Consider the following 14,224-nt stretch of genomic DNA (forward strand, 5'->3'; position numbering starts at 1 on the left):
TGCATATATAATATATAACTTTACTTTTGTCTTTTTTTTTTACTTCAAATATATAGCTAATTATTTTTGAAACTATAACAATATTCACGTATTTTGATGATAATTTATCTAAAAATGTTTGCATCACTAAACTAAATGCATTGCATTTAAGTGCAGTCCGACTCTTGACTGTCCCCCGCTCTGCAAGACTAACCTCCCTCCCTGCTGTACACTGTTGTCTAAAGTTGTTGTGGGGGCACTATTTTTTTTTTTGCCTGCCAAAGTGTGTTCACGTGTCCATTATTTATGTGCACGCTTGCTGTGCGTGCACGACAAGTTTCCGCTACTGGAAACAGGCGAGAGAATGAGGATGTTGCGTGTACGACTCTGGCAGGATGGACACATGTGGTAGACGGCTAATGATAGCACGCAGCGTATAATGAGATCCTACTCTCCGTCTGTCTCCACTACCTGGCATCATGCATTAACCATACAAGAGGAAGAGGAGCCACGCATGGTATTGACTTTTGAGTGGGTGTCTGCTTGTCCGTTGTTGGTTTTGTTTAGCACTCAGGGGTCAGCATGGCTGCAAGCGCCGCACATTTATAACAAGTATTGTTTTGTTTTTTTTGTTGTTGTTTGTGCTTCTTTTTTTTTTTGCCAAAAAAAAAGGATCCTCTCCTCATCTGAACCTCCTGAGCTCTGCTAAATGGTGATAAATTGATTTTGGATGTGCTGCGATGTATACGCTTAACAAGCCAAATGGGTTAAGTTTGTAGGTTAGTTTTTTTGCACACCAGATGATTCTATTAATGTATTCCTCATAATCCAGTGTACGTTGTGGGCAGCGAGATGTTGGCAGCGCTCCATCTTCTCTCCCTGTAACATATATTTATCCTCTTCACTACACAATCCTCTAGGCTGCTCCGATCCCCAGGGGGTCCCAATGACATGCCTACTAATGTGTGCTTTGCAAACGGAGTGCTATTGTATCCCCTAAATCTCACAAAGCACTGTATGATTTGCTCATTGTCACTAAATCGCTCTGCTTGTGCCAAGTACTTGCATCTCAGAGAGGCTTAATGCTTTGAGGGTTCCAGGGACAGCTTTGAGTTCCTCTTTTGTTGATTTCGGGGAAAAGTGCCAAGACTGCTGCGCTGAATATTGTTTTGAGTACGGAGGAAGGAGGGGAAGAAGGGCCATTGCCAAGCGACTCCATTGAGCCCGAGTGAATGGGCCATTCATATTTAGGAGAATCACCCAGATGCCATATTGTTGGCTCAACAACGCTAAATATTCTCCAACAAGGATGGGATTGTAACAGGTTTTTAGAATTGCGCAAGTGCAGAAAAGGACATTTGGACATAAGAAAAGCCCAGCCTTCAGTGATTCTCCTTGTGGGCTGAAAAGAACTGCATTTCAAGAGTTTGTGTATTACTAGAAATCTTAATTCATGATAGTTTGACAAGAGTCTATCATTTTTTTTTTTTTTTAGATTTCTTTATTCTTGTATCCAAGAATTCATGGCCAGGATTCTGCGGTTAAAAAGATAATAAAAGCATGTATTTCACTTTAAAAGTGAAATTCACTTTATCGTTTCAAGGATGCTTAGCGTTACTTCGGCCCAGCCCTTTGTAAAAAAAAAACACTTCTTGAGGTATCGTACTTTACCAAGCCTTTGTTAGAAGTCTGTTACACCGTTACACAAACTCTACCTAAAGCATTTACCTTGAAATGAAAACATAAAATGAAACATTTACACTGAAATATCATTCATACACATTAAGACAAATCCTCCAACATATATATATATATATATATATATATATATATATATATATATATATATACAGTATATATATAATATATATTTAGACTCCCGAACTCAAAATTAAATTATTAATCCGATTTTTATTAAGTTCAAAGTCAATTGTAAGTGAGTCTAAAAAGAGGGGCTGCAGACGCCTTAGGATCCGGAAATTTTCACTTTAGATAAAGATGATGCTGCTTGAAAATTGGCAGGAAAACTACTAACCTATCTGGAAAGGTTTTAGGTTGGAAGACGACTTAGGGTAAATGGAGCCAAGAGGGGGCAGAAAATCAAATTTTTATAAAGATTGCACCATATATATATGACGTACTTGGTTAAGGCACCTGAAATTTCTCTCCTCCCCCTCTTTGAGCTCTTTAGTTATTTGATAGTCAAATCATTTTTTTTATACCGAAGCAACGGCAGGTATTTAATGTCATATCTTCTGGTACAAAATCTTTGTATAAAGTCTATGTGACTTGAAGAGTAACAAGACAAAGAGTCTATTTGCTGAGCTAGTGTGGAGTAGTCTAGTACTTCTTGCCTACTCTAGAAAACTATGCGAAGACCGGCGTAAAGTAAAAAGCCATTAAAAAAACAGTATCAACTCTCAGATGAGTGCCTCGGTTTAGCCAATTTAATGTATACGATGCTGAAAAGTGCCATCGTGATCTTTTGTGTATTAATCATGGCTTGATCTGTGCAGGGGAGGCTGATCAAATTTATTGTTTGTCTGCGCGGGACAGTAATGGGTGTTTAATTACTCAATAAAAGCCCTTTTATAGATTCCCGGGCCTCCTGTGTGTTGAGCAAATGGTATTGATCCGTCTTCGGCCTGCAACATGATCGCTGTGAAGGAGAATTAGAGCCGTTACCCCGGCTAGCGTTCTCTCATTCATTAGCTGCATTAGCCAGGGGGTGGTTAAGACGTAGCATTACTGTTAATGCCAAAGCCCCGAGGTTCTTTCAGACGCTGCCCCGTGCGTTGTTAAACTACGCCACCTTTTTTATTCTGTTTTTATTCCTCCTTTTATAAATATGGATTTGGGTATAAATGAATAACTTTGAGTAATGTGGGAAGTCTTTCCGCGGGTCCGCCCTGAACGGTCCACTCTCCCGTCGCAGGAATAACGCACTATAATCCGCAACACTAAATTTGACAACGTCTTTTACCGAGCGGTGAGCTGTATTAGCCCGGGCCGCCGTCTCGGCTGCCTGTTTAATCCCACCTCTTCCCCACCTTCTAATCTGTAATCTGACGGCGCCTCCGCCTCTTCCGTCTTGAGAGGTCTAATTCTGAATCCTCCTGCTCAGAATATACACGGAAAAAGGAGGGAAAAACGATGACGACATTTAGCCTCGATCTGTCCGTGCGTTTTCTGCAACAGAACATGGTGTTTATGCACTCCCTTTTTTCTTTTTTTCTTCTTCTTCTTGTGTCTGCCTCGCATCCATTGTTCTTTTATGTTCGCAGCATATTGATGCTTCTGTGAACCAGCTCTACTTTTTTTTTTCCTCTCAAACTGCTGCAATATCTTCCCTTGATGTTTCCATATCAAATGAATGTGGCCTGTTAGAGACGTGCCGGAGTCAGTTGGGTGGCTTTGTGGACCAAAAGAAAGGGCCCAGCCAGGGACAAAGAAAGAGACATTGTCCATTCTGGACCGTACAGTTTCTTTGTAGATAAATGGATTTTCATGCTTATCAACTCCAACACTGACATGAGTGAAAACTGTGGAGAATGTGGAATTATTGTCAGTGGCTCGGCTCAACACATGGACAACTGTAGCTTGGAAGTGCGTGTGGTCCTCCATTGTCCCTTGAATTGGACGCTGTAACATTAATTTGGCAGTAATTAGCACCTTTGCTGACACGAGTTATCATAAGAGCCAAACAAAGATTTGAGTCTCTTGTCGTCTTTGAACATCGCGTTGAAGTCATTTTCTCCAATATACTAATGTTTTTGTGTTTTTCAAAGTATGTTTTATCAGTGTTTGGATTTGTGTTAATGGTTCGATCGCTATTGCATCACTTCTTGTTAGTTGATTCATTGAGCTTGTTTTTTTTTTTTTTAGAAGAGCTTGATGTTATTTAAAACACCTATTCCAGATGCATATTGACAATGAATATTTCTAAAATATTTAACTTTCCTAAATAATCAAAACTGAATTTCAACGAAACCAAATATTATTTTGAGCTACAGTCGACCGGTCTGTTTACAGTTGATTTCAAACACCACTGACTTAACTTCAGATTCATAAACAGGTTTAAAAACTCCTATCAAAATAAGTAAGATGACATCTTCTTCTTTTAAATAGATGCGATCTGAATTACATGTGCACTGTATGTATTATTAATGGAAAAATATAACTTTATTACTGAGTAAATTGAGATTAAAAATATCGAACTGCATATTTTTATCCTCATGTCGAATCCCTCCCACTCAGAGCGGCGTGAAGCAGTATAATCCAGTAGAAAGTTTTCAGCCCGTGGCACTTAATGTGTAGATAAAAATGGATATACAAGAGCCCGAGTGTGCTGTGTTCAAAACCCGGGTGGAAGTGGACGTATATAAGCAGGCTGGCCCCTGCAGGCGCACATTAAACCGCTATCCTGTGGCTGCCTGTGGCTTCACAATGAGGAGCGATGTCTACTCGATGCGGAGCCACTGATCTAGGTAATCTGCCTGTGCCGTGGGACACGTCTATTGGTCCACAAATCAATTGGCTTCATGTACGTGCCATTAGGCTAACATGGCGCTGCTGTGGCGCTGCAAGCGGTAAACACACTCCTTAATTCCCCAGGACGCCCGGGCCAGGTGGACACTCCTATTTTCCATTCTGTCGTCCTCTCACATCCTTTTCCTCCCTTTCCACTTCAGTCAATGCAGCGATTCTCAGCGGATGAGTGCTTACAGGAGTGTTGCTTGGAGGGATTGTGAAGCGTAGAAGAAAAAGGAGAGATTTTGGCCGGGGAGAGCCCTTGCTCGTGCTGTGTTTCTCCACTATTGTGTCTAGTGAGTAAGTGATCCCTGGAGAGATTCAAGCCGCATCCGTGTCTCCGTGTCGTTCCTTAAATACCTCTTTCTCACTGTCCTCGTTACGTCGCTTCCTCTCACCTTCTCCCGCGACGAAAACGACCACAACGCATCAAAAACATGATTATAAATCTTGTGGATTTGCATCAAAAAAGGAACCTTCACGTAGGCTAATGATGAAGTTAAGTCGGGAGCCGCGGCGTGATAATTGAGCCGTCCCGACGGATGAGTGTCGCCCGGCGGTATCGCTGTTGTGCGTCTCATTTCCCCGTCGATCGGCAGATAAGATAAGATGAACGTGAGACACGCGCCTCCATGATTGGCAGGGTGAGCGCTCTGTGATTAAGCCAGCGAGCCCGAGCCACTTAAAACCCGATCACACGTGCCGAAGAAGTTTCTGGTTCAACCGATAAAACCCCCCCCCCCCATCATATCAGACTTAATATTTGCTGTGGTTGCAGGTTTTGCCTAAAGCGTCGGATGCCTTCGCTGTTGCTAGGAGACGTTGAAAAACCCTCTGACACGTCTGGTCAGCCGTTCAAGTTGTTGACAAGGGCCGGGGCGTCCACAACAGCATGATAATGTCGACATAATGAAATCACATATACACTCACTGTCAGTATCGTTGGCGTTGATCTGCATTCCTCCAGCAAGTCAGTGGTTATCATGGAGGCAGAAGAAGTGAGTGGACGTCGTCATTATCTCTTTTCAACGTGTGGTTGAGTCTGATTCTGATGTCCTTGTTTTATTGACTATTTTTCCTAGAATTTTCAACTTAATACTGCTGTTGGATTAGTGCATGAACGAGATCGAAACAACTTGATTTAACCGGGACAATTTCGTCGCTTCATAAACAGTCAGCCCAGAAGGTCAGAAGGTCGACCATCGACGGCAGCAGTCAAGGGAACAGATTTGGCTTTTCAAAATAAAGGCGTCAGCAATAATTAGCAAAGCAAATACTTGGGTACTTCATATTAAACTCCTTATGGCACTGCCAGGTTTTTGTTTATTGTGGATTTTCATCTCATCTTGTTCTACACAGCAGTGGACAGTCTATCTATATATTTCATTCACTAGTTTAAATCAAATCATACAATCATAAAATGTTATATTTTAATCAAACAATATGTTTTTACAGATTTAACAGAAGATTATTATTTGCGCAGCTAAATCATACCTGTCTCTTTCAATGCACAGAATATTTATATCAAACTTAATTTAAGTAATGTTACTTTTATTATTGTTACCTAATGTTGCATATTGTGTGTCATGTGATCATTTTCATCATTTGATTTTACTAATATTTATGGCATGTGTTATGATTTTTTTTTATCATCCATCCAAACCATCCGTGTGGCGATAACGTTGTAGTTTTATCTTATTTATAATGTTATTATTATTATTATGTGAATGCTTTCATAGGTTTTGTATGGTGTCTTTTGTGTTTATCATATTTGACAGCTTTAACAGTCATTGGTGGATATTGTTTAGTTTTTTTATTTAGTTTTTGTCATAAGTAGCTTTATTGAATTACTTACTAATCCTTAAGGGATTGATACAGTAGTCTTTTATCTTTATTTTCTGCTAAGGACACCAGTGCATTATTTTCAATCCGTCCACATTTAGAATTTCACACCAACCCTTAGCTTTATTTTTGCTCCATATATGAAGCACCCACAGTATATTTTCTTCACCTCATTCAGATGTTTGCCACCATGTGCTTATTTTAGTTTCTTTGAACAGTGTCTATATTTCATTTTAGAAAACCCATTCAAACCCAAAATCCTAGATCTAATCTTAAATGACAGCTGAAAAAAACAAAATATGTAGATAAAAGAAATGAACAAAATAAAAATGTTTTGAAACACAATTGTATTTTATTCAACTCTTTTTTTTTAAATATTATTGTTATATTGATAGTTGCATTTATTTATTGTGTACATCTTCGACATGGGGGGTACTTAACTTGCTTAGTGCTATAAATTGTCTTTTTTATATTTAAAGTCTGAATTGCTTAATCATTCATTTAAATACACCAAATATATTTTTATATCTGTTAACCATGTTTTATTTTTACTTGTTTGATAATGATAAATTAGAGATTAACATTTAATTTTCCCATTTAAAATGATAACCTTACTTAAACTTAACACGGCCTGTTTTATTTTCTATTTTGGGATCAAACTTGATCCGCCTTTTAGGCGAGTGCTTGTGTAACATACTATATCTGATATCTATCGCCCCCAATTGCAAGTGAAGAGTTTCCCTGCCACTCGTAGTTACCATGACACGTACCAGAGCTTTCCAAAAAACTAAAATACCACAAGGCTGAATTTGCAGCTCCTCGTCTGGCCCCTGGTCCCCCAGCCTTGACTCACTCCCCTCCTGGGACGTTGGTGCTGGAATGACATTCGCCTTCCAACAGAATGACTCCTTATCTTATGTCACAACTCATCTCCTCAATAAATACACCCTGCCCTTTCCTCCCTGCGCCATCACACTGTTTCCACTCTACCTGATCATGTTCTTCTGTGGACCAAATCTTCTACCATGACACTTTCTCAACATGAAGTTGTTTAGTTCCTTAAACCGGATCCGTCCATTACAGACACAGAATCTCTCTCTTCTCCTCATGTTTGCCTCGGGCTTCGAAGCGCAGCCGGCAGTAATAAAGCTGTAATTATTTATTTAGCAGGAGTGTGAAGAAGAGATTCTGTCTGTTGCTGTGAGAAATATTACAGGGAATTTAAGTGGAAGCAGCAATAGACGCGTTTGTCAAGGTCCTTGCTTCGTCGCTTCACAGGCTTTGAGATTTGTTTAAAGTGACGACTGCAGGGCTGCTAAGTTTCACACAAATGGGTGTAAAACGTGTTTTCACTCCATTAGTTCAAGAGTGAATAATGAATGGCAGCAGGTAGTACATGGGCGGCTTTGACTCCGCCAAGTACTTCAATGTAACTAGGATTGGCAGATAAATTACTTTGCAAATGGTTAAGGTAAATGGGTCTAAGTTGGTAATGAAAAAAAAAAGATGTCAAGATTAACTTTGACTGAGGATGGACTGAGAAATGGTAAAAGAAAAACACATTAAATACAATTTTATATTTAAGAGAATTCAAAAAATGTGTAGAAATGTGACAAAATAAAACGATAACAAATAAAGGATTTTGTTGCAACAGCAGAACTGTTACTATATATATATATATATATATATATATATATATAATCAAACATGTTTCAATGAATGTTTTTGGTATGACACAATAATGGAAAAAAAAGTTAACAGAAGGCATATCAGATTGGAATATAATGTAGTAATAAGTGATTAAAATAAATACATCATGTTGGCACAGACGTGCGTGTATTAAACCAGCAACACACGGCATGAATATTAAATGGTATTTCCATCTTTTCCAGACAAGACTTTGCACACAATCTAAAGCTGTAAAATCATGATAATGACAAAAATTCTGATTTAACTTTTCAACGGATGTAAGTAGTCGTTGACTCTGGAATTAACTGAGTTATTTGTGGAAGTGAATTTACAAGACTTACCACTATCTGAACCCCACACGTTCTCATCACAAACACGCACTCAATGCTGCATTCACAGACCTCTTAAGGCTGAGCTGTGACTCTCAAACGGCTATTAACGTCTGACGAAAATAAAAAACAATTGACTTATTTAGACCTTGAAGGCAGCATTAATTAACGTCTTAGTCCTGATATTTATAGTTCTTTCATACATTTTTTTTCAAGTTGCATGTTTGTGACAAACATTTTTCCTCATACACACAAATGCAGCAGTAGCTTAACAAACTTTGATAATCAGTTTATTCTCTCGGCGGATGTGTGTGTGAGGAGCAGAGTTGTGTTGTCAGCAGTGGCAGCATAAAGTCTGTGTTCAGCTCAGTGGTGACCCCGCGACCATGTTCATCAGCTGTGAATGTGATTACAGTTATCGATCCAGAGACGATGACATGATGCGGGTGGAGGCACCTGAGGAGTGTGTGTGTGCATGCATATATACAGTATGTGTGTCCTGAAGCTTGCATGTGTGTGTGTGTGTCTCCATATGCCGGTGTTTAAACCGTCTCGGTGTGTGTGTGTGTGTGTGTGGTAATGTGAGATCAGACGTAGCCTGTTAGCCAGAGTCTTGCATCTGCTGTCAGCTACTCTCTCTAACTCTGTTAAGGATGTTATTGATTGCTCATTATTACCCCGTTCTCTGAAAGATGAGCGTCCCCTATGATCACATTAAATCTCTCCTCTGTCCAATTCTCCTGAGATGCCTTCTGCTCATCGGTGCCCATCAAATTTCTCCTCTGAGATCTGATATCAAGCAGCCTGACGTGTTTTTTTTTTTATCGCCCCGGTTTCTCTTGTTTGATTTATCCCAAATAACTGTCTTCTTTTTTTCTTTTTTTAAAGACTTTTTTGGACTAATTGATGTTTGTACTCCTGTGTAATGGTAATAAGCGCACATGCATGATATTTGAAATTATGATTTGTTTTCTTTTTATTATCCCAAAGAGGTTTTCATGTTCGCCCTGTGATCCGTGTTTATTGACTTGATAGCAAAACACGGCGGGCTGACAGGAGGAGTCATAATATGTACTTTATTTTTCTCAGAGCGGGGCTATTTTTCGCGCTGCGGTGTTTTTTTTTATTTAAAAGACACCAAACACTTTTTCTTTTTTAGAAAACGATCTGTCTCATTCAAACGCCGGCAAATCCGGGCCGCCTAGAACAATGAAGTCCTCCAAGAGCCGTTTAAGTGGCCCCCCCTCTCAGGTGGCGCCTGGGTTGTCATATTCTTTCTGCTGACGATAAACAGTTGTTGGCGGAATAATGCGTCCGCCAGAGCCTGTAAAAGTTTGGGTACTGTTGAAATCCAGCCCTCATGTGAGAGGCCATCTCATCGGCCCCCTCGCCCCGTCCCCATGAATAATGCAGAGCTATCGACTGTGTCAGTTCGGCGCAAGGAGACGCAGCGGCAGCCAGCTTGATATTCAGCTGCCGAAGCTGACTGGATGCCCTCACTTTGAGACAAACTGCCGGCAGACTGCTCCGACTCCGGAACAGACAGGACCCGAATCTGCTGGTGTGAGATGTGTTCCGTGTGTGCGGTACTTTGTGTCCCTGAAAGGGCCCGTCAGTAACCTGCACCGCGAGTGTGTATTCAGAAATCTCCACGCATCCCAATTTCATTTCACTTTTACTTTTCTTTTTTTGGACCTTCCTTAAGTGTATTCTCGCAGCTCGAGTGAGAATCTCCTGCACCCCCCCCCCCCCCTCGACACGACCAGTTCAGTCTCAATGCCACCGATCGATGGCGCGTATTGATCGGCTGTTTGACTGTTTAGACAACCTGTGTGAATTCCAGCATAATGCAAAACCTCAGTGGATTTAAAAAAGAGAGGCGCCGGGTCGAACCCCGGACGCTCGTGTCCTGCTAACGGCTCCAAATATGCGGCGCGTGAGTTTAAACAAGAGACCGGGAGCCGCTGTCAGACGGGGTCGGGATGACTCATGCGAGTCTGAGCAACAAATCCTTCCCCGTCGGTGTCAATTACACTCGTATCATGTAGAACTCTCAAGTGTTAAACCGGGATTTGAATCCCGTTTTTTCCTTTTGTTTTCGAATTTAAACATTCATTTAAAAAGTTATAATTGGATTCATGGAACACAATCTGTATGATCTAAATGGAATTGAGGACTAAACGTTCAGAATGGATTTAATGAACGTTCTGAAGGCCAGATGAGATTGATTGATTCACCAGGAAACACAGTTACAGCTTTTGCATGATGATAACTTCTGCGTCGGTGACGCCTCCTTATCGGCGATCAGATCCAGCACGGTTCCTTCTTCTGTCTTCGAGGTCATTTGAAGGACGTATGCATCACTGTAGTGATAAAAAAAAAATGTCTGACGATACAAGCCAAATGTATTTGAAATCGCTTTAAAAAAAATGATTCAGCAAGACGCGGAGGGGAAAAAAGGCGTGAGTTGGCACATGCACGTGGAGTGTGCAGGATTTGATACTTCAAATGTGCGCAGTGAAGGATGGAGTGGGTTCACAGCCTGGGGGTCGAGGTTATCCCAGCCAGGGCCTCCTCGGTAATCCACACACACCACAGGCGCGTGAACACACACACACACACACACACACACACTTTAGCACGTGCTACAGTGGCGGGAGAGGCTAATCTCTCACTCTTGTTCAACCTCACCCGCCAACTCCCTATTTTTTTTTTTATTCATACATTTTCTTAATTTTCTTTTTTTAATTTTGAGTTAAGATCTACATGGAGAGATTGAATATTACATTCTAGGAAACGTGTCGTCTTGGAATCGGTTTTGATGGACACACACACACACACACACACACACTGCGCAGACAGACATAAATGCATCCACAGATGGTGACACTCCAGCAGTCACTCCTGTGCTCTCTGTCTACGTGCCAGCGATGATGAAACACACACACACACACACACACAGACATATGCGCGCACACACGCGCACACAGCCTGCCGGCTACAAACACGGCGATGCATCATTGAGCATCGGCTGGTTTTTCTCTAACTGCTGAGGGGAAATCAGTGTGGTGTTAAGTAACCATTCATGTGGAGCCACACACAAACAAACAGCACACCTCCACCACTAAATATAAACCCACCTCCGCTGCAGGAAATGATAATAAGTCTGAATAATGAGAAAGTTTTTTTTTGGGGGGGGGTGGGGGGTATCTTTTTTTTCTGTTTTCTTCACGAGAAAATATAGATTGAGTGTGACTATTTTGACAAACACCTCTTATGTGCTTTCATACATTCATTTGTTGATGTGTAGTTAATGTCCTCTCTCTGGATCGGGGGGTGGTGTTTGTGTGTGTGGGGGGGGGGGGGGGGGCGCCGTCGCCGTGTGTGTGTGATGTGGAACTTCCCGAGGATTGTATTTGAATAATGAGGCAGGCTGGAGCGTTCTCTTGTGCGTGAGTGTCTCCACGCCGCCGCGGCAAATGACCTCGGAATAGTTGTTTTGGATTAGCCATCAAAGTCTTCCCTCCAAGTGGCCAATAGATAGGTGCTTCCAGAAATGAGTCACTTGAAAATGATCATCGCCCGCCCGTCGCTGTATAAGATAATGGATAACCATTACACTCCATTTCTCCCCCAGCTCCTCACCCACACACACAACGCCTGCTCTTGAAATATGATGCATCCACTGTGCTTAGTGAGCACTTAATGTCCGAAAGCACCGTGTTTGTTGAGATTTACAAGCGTCCTGGCCAGAGGGAGGGGTGGGGGGGGCGAGGAGACGAGTGCGTCGCCGGCGTCTAATGTTGTTCACTCAATAATTATCTCATTTTATTTACGAAGACGGACAGCTTTAGATGAGGTTAGAGGCGTCCTCTCTATTATCTCCACCTGTCACCCCTTCTTCTACCCCTCCACACCCCCCTCCTCGGATGAAGGCCTTTGAGTCGAGGACTTTACTAACTTTTTCTGTGGAGAAAAAAAACACACACAACAGCAAAAATCCGAGCCGGCTGCAGGATCAATGTCATTTCTAAAAGGATTAAGCCTCCTCTCAGAAATCTATTTTAATTACTGCACACACAGGTAAACAAAGTGCTTGTGGTTCACAGGTATGGATCCGGGCGTCACAAGAGTATCGATGGCATGTGGCCCCTATGTTAACCTCGGGTGGCTCCCAAATCCCGGGGATGGCGCTCGGGCGCACCAGAGACGTTCTCGCTGACACACTCTGGACAGTTTAGTGACATTAGTGCAGGCGGGCGGCTGAGAATCTTTGTTACTGTTTCCTCTACTTTTTTTTCTGTCCTTTAGCTAATGCTGGGTCGTGATGGACGGACTTGGTCGTCCACTCATCTTGCATTAAATACTTTTTAAATGTGGACACCTTTTGGATCTTGAAATGACTTAAAAGAAATTATATGTCCGTTAGTTCATTTTAAACGTTGAGATGACATACAGTATGGCATTCTGTCTTTACTTTTAAAAGTGAGTATAGAAGTAATTAAAACATAATAAGAGTCGTGATAAAACATGTAAGTGTAGTAAATTAACTTAGCTCGATGCTAATATTCAGCAACATAATTGCAACACTCGCCTTAAAATGTATTTCATGATGATAGTTTTCTGCAGTAAACATTGTCTCTTGTAATAAAGAATCAGTGGTTCATGGTTAATTTGATAATCTTATACTTAGTCAGTTCTATGATGTGAAGAACATAAGCAGGATGTTGAGTTTACATTGATTTATTTTTAATAGACAGAAAGAGAAAGAGAGTAAATGTCATGAATAGCACTTTCAATTCAAAATGTACTCGTATTAATAACGGCTCTTGTAAAGAAAGAGTTATGAAGTTACTCCAAGTTTTCTTCACTCAAATAATGGAATTTAAACTTGTGAATTGATTGTTTTAGTTAATGTTCTATTTTTTTTTAATATAAATACGGTTGTAGACAACTTAAGTGTAATTATTTGAATTATAATGTTTGTTGGTTTGAGTGTTAGAATCCTATTTCCATTTCCAATTAAATAAATAGTTTGTGTGATAATTCATTTTGATGTAACTATTTCATATAGTTGCATAAAAGCTTATGTTTTATTAATTTAAGAATGGGTTTTTGTAATTTCTCTTTTACTTAGGTAATTGTAGGTCTGTCTTGGATTACTTTTATTTTGTATGAAAATATCAACTTCCAACTGATAAAAAACGGACTTGATGTCTTTGAAGTTCATTGACTTGTGTTAAAGGCTTTACAAATAAAATAAAAAACCCTCCTGTTGATGCTAAATGTCACGTCCTTTACTCCCGGGGCGGATGTTTACATTGATGCTTCTGCTTCTTTTTTTTTTCGAGGTTTTGCCTTTTTCTTGGTGATGAAAGCGGAGATGTGACGATGCTGTCAGGGTCGTGACACTGTTAGGGCTCAGCGTTGCTAAGAGTCTTTACAGATGTTTTGTTCACCAGATAAGAATAATCAGTTTGCCTCAGCAGGCCTGATGTTCCTGGCTGCTCTGTGTGTCCTGCATATATGTGTGTGTGTTCGGTGTGTGTGAGTGTGTGTTTGGTGTGTGTGTGTGTCTTTGAGGACAGGCGTCGAGCCGGGTGATTAGGCACGCTGCGCTAGTCACAGGAAATGGAGTAGCTGACGGACAGGCTGAGTGCATTATAGATGAATGCTGTGCGTTCGCCGCTCCCGGGCCTCCACCGAATATCTCTCAATTTCCTCTCTGAATGACAAAAGAAGCTACGCACAATTTCCTTGATCCGGAGCATTTGTTTAACTGCGCCCTACCCATTTAACCCACCCATTCAGTCGTCTGTCTAGTAAAGGAAATTTAGACAGTGTCAATTTATACA

The 14,224-nt window shown here is 41.0% G+C and overlaps 1 long non-coding RNA gene across 1 annotated transcript in view; it reads right to left on the bottom strand.

Annotated features, from left to right (window-relative positions):
• LOC148079854 (uncharacterized) overlaps positions 1-9,404 on the bottom strand; it is a 195,851-nt gene extending 186,447 nt beyond the window's left edge. The window contains exon 1 of the long non-coding RNA XR_015711339.1: positions 9,260-9,404. This is a non-coding gene — a long non-coding RNA (uncharacterized LOC148079854). The remainder of the gene's footprint in view (positions 1-9,259) is intronic.
• Between the last annotated feature and the right edge of the window lie 4,820 nt (positions 9,405-14,224).

This window comes from Callionymus lyra, chromosome 5, assembly GCF_982586985.1.
Source record: "Callionymus lyra chromosome 5, fCalLyr1.hap1.1, whole genome shotgun sequence".
Lineage (NCBI taxonomy): Eukaryota > Metazoa > Chordata > Actinopteri > Syngnathiformes > Callionymidae > Callionymus > Callionymus lyra.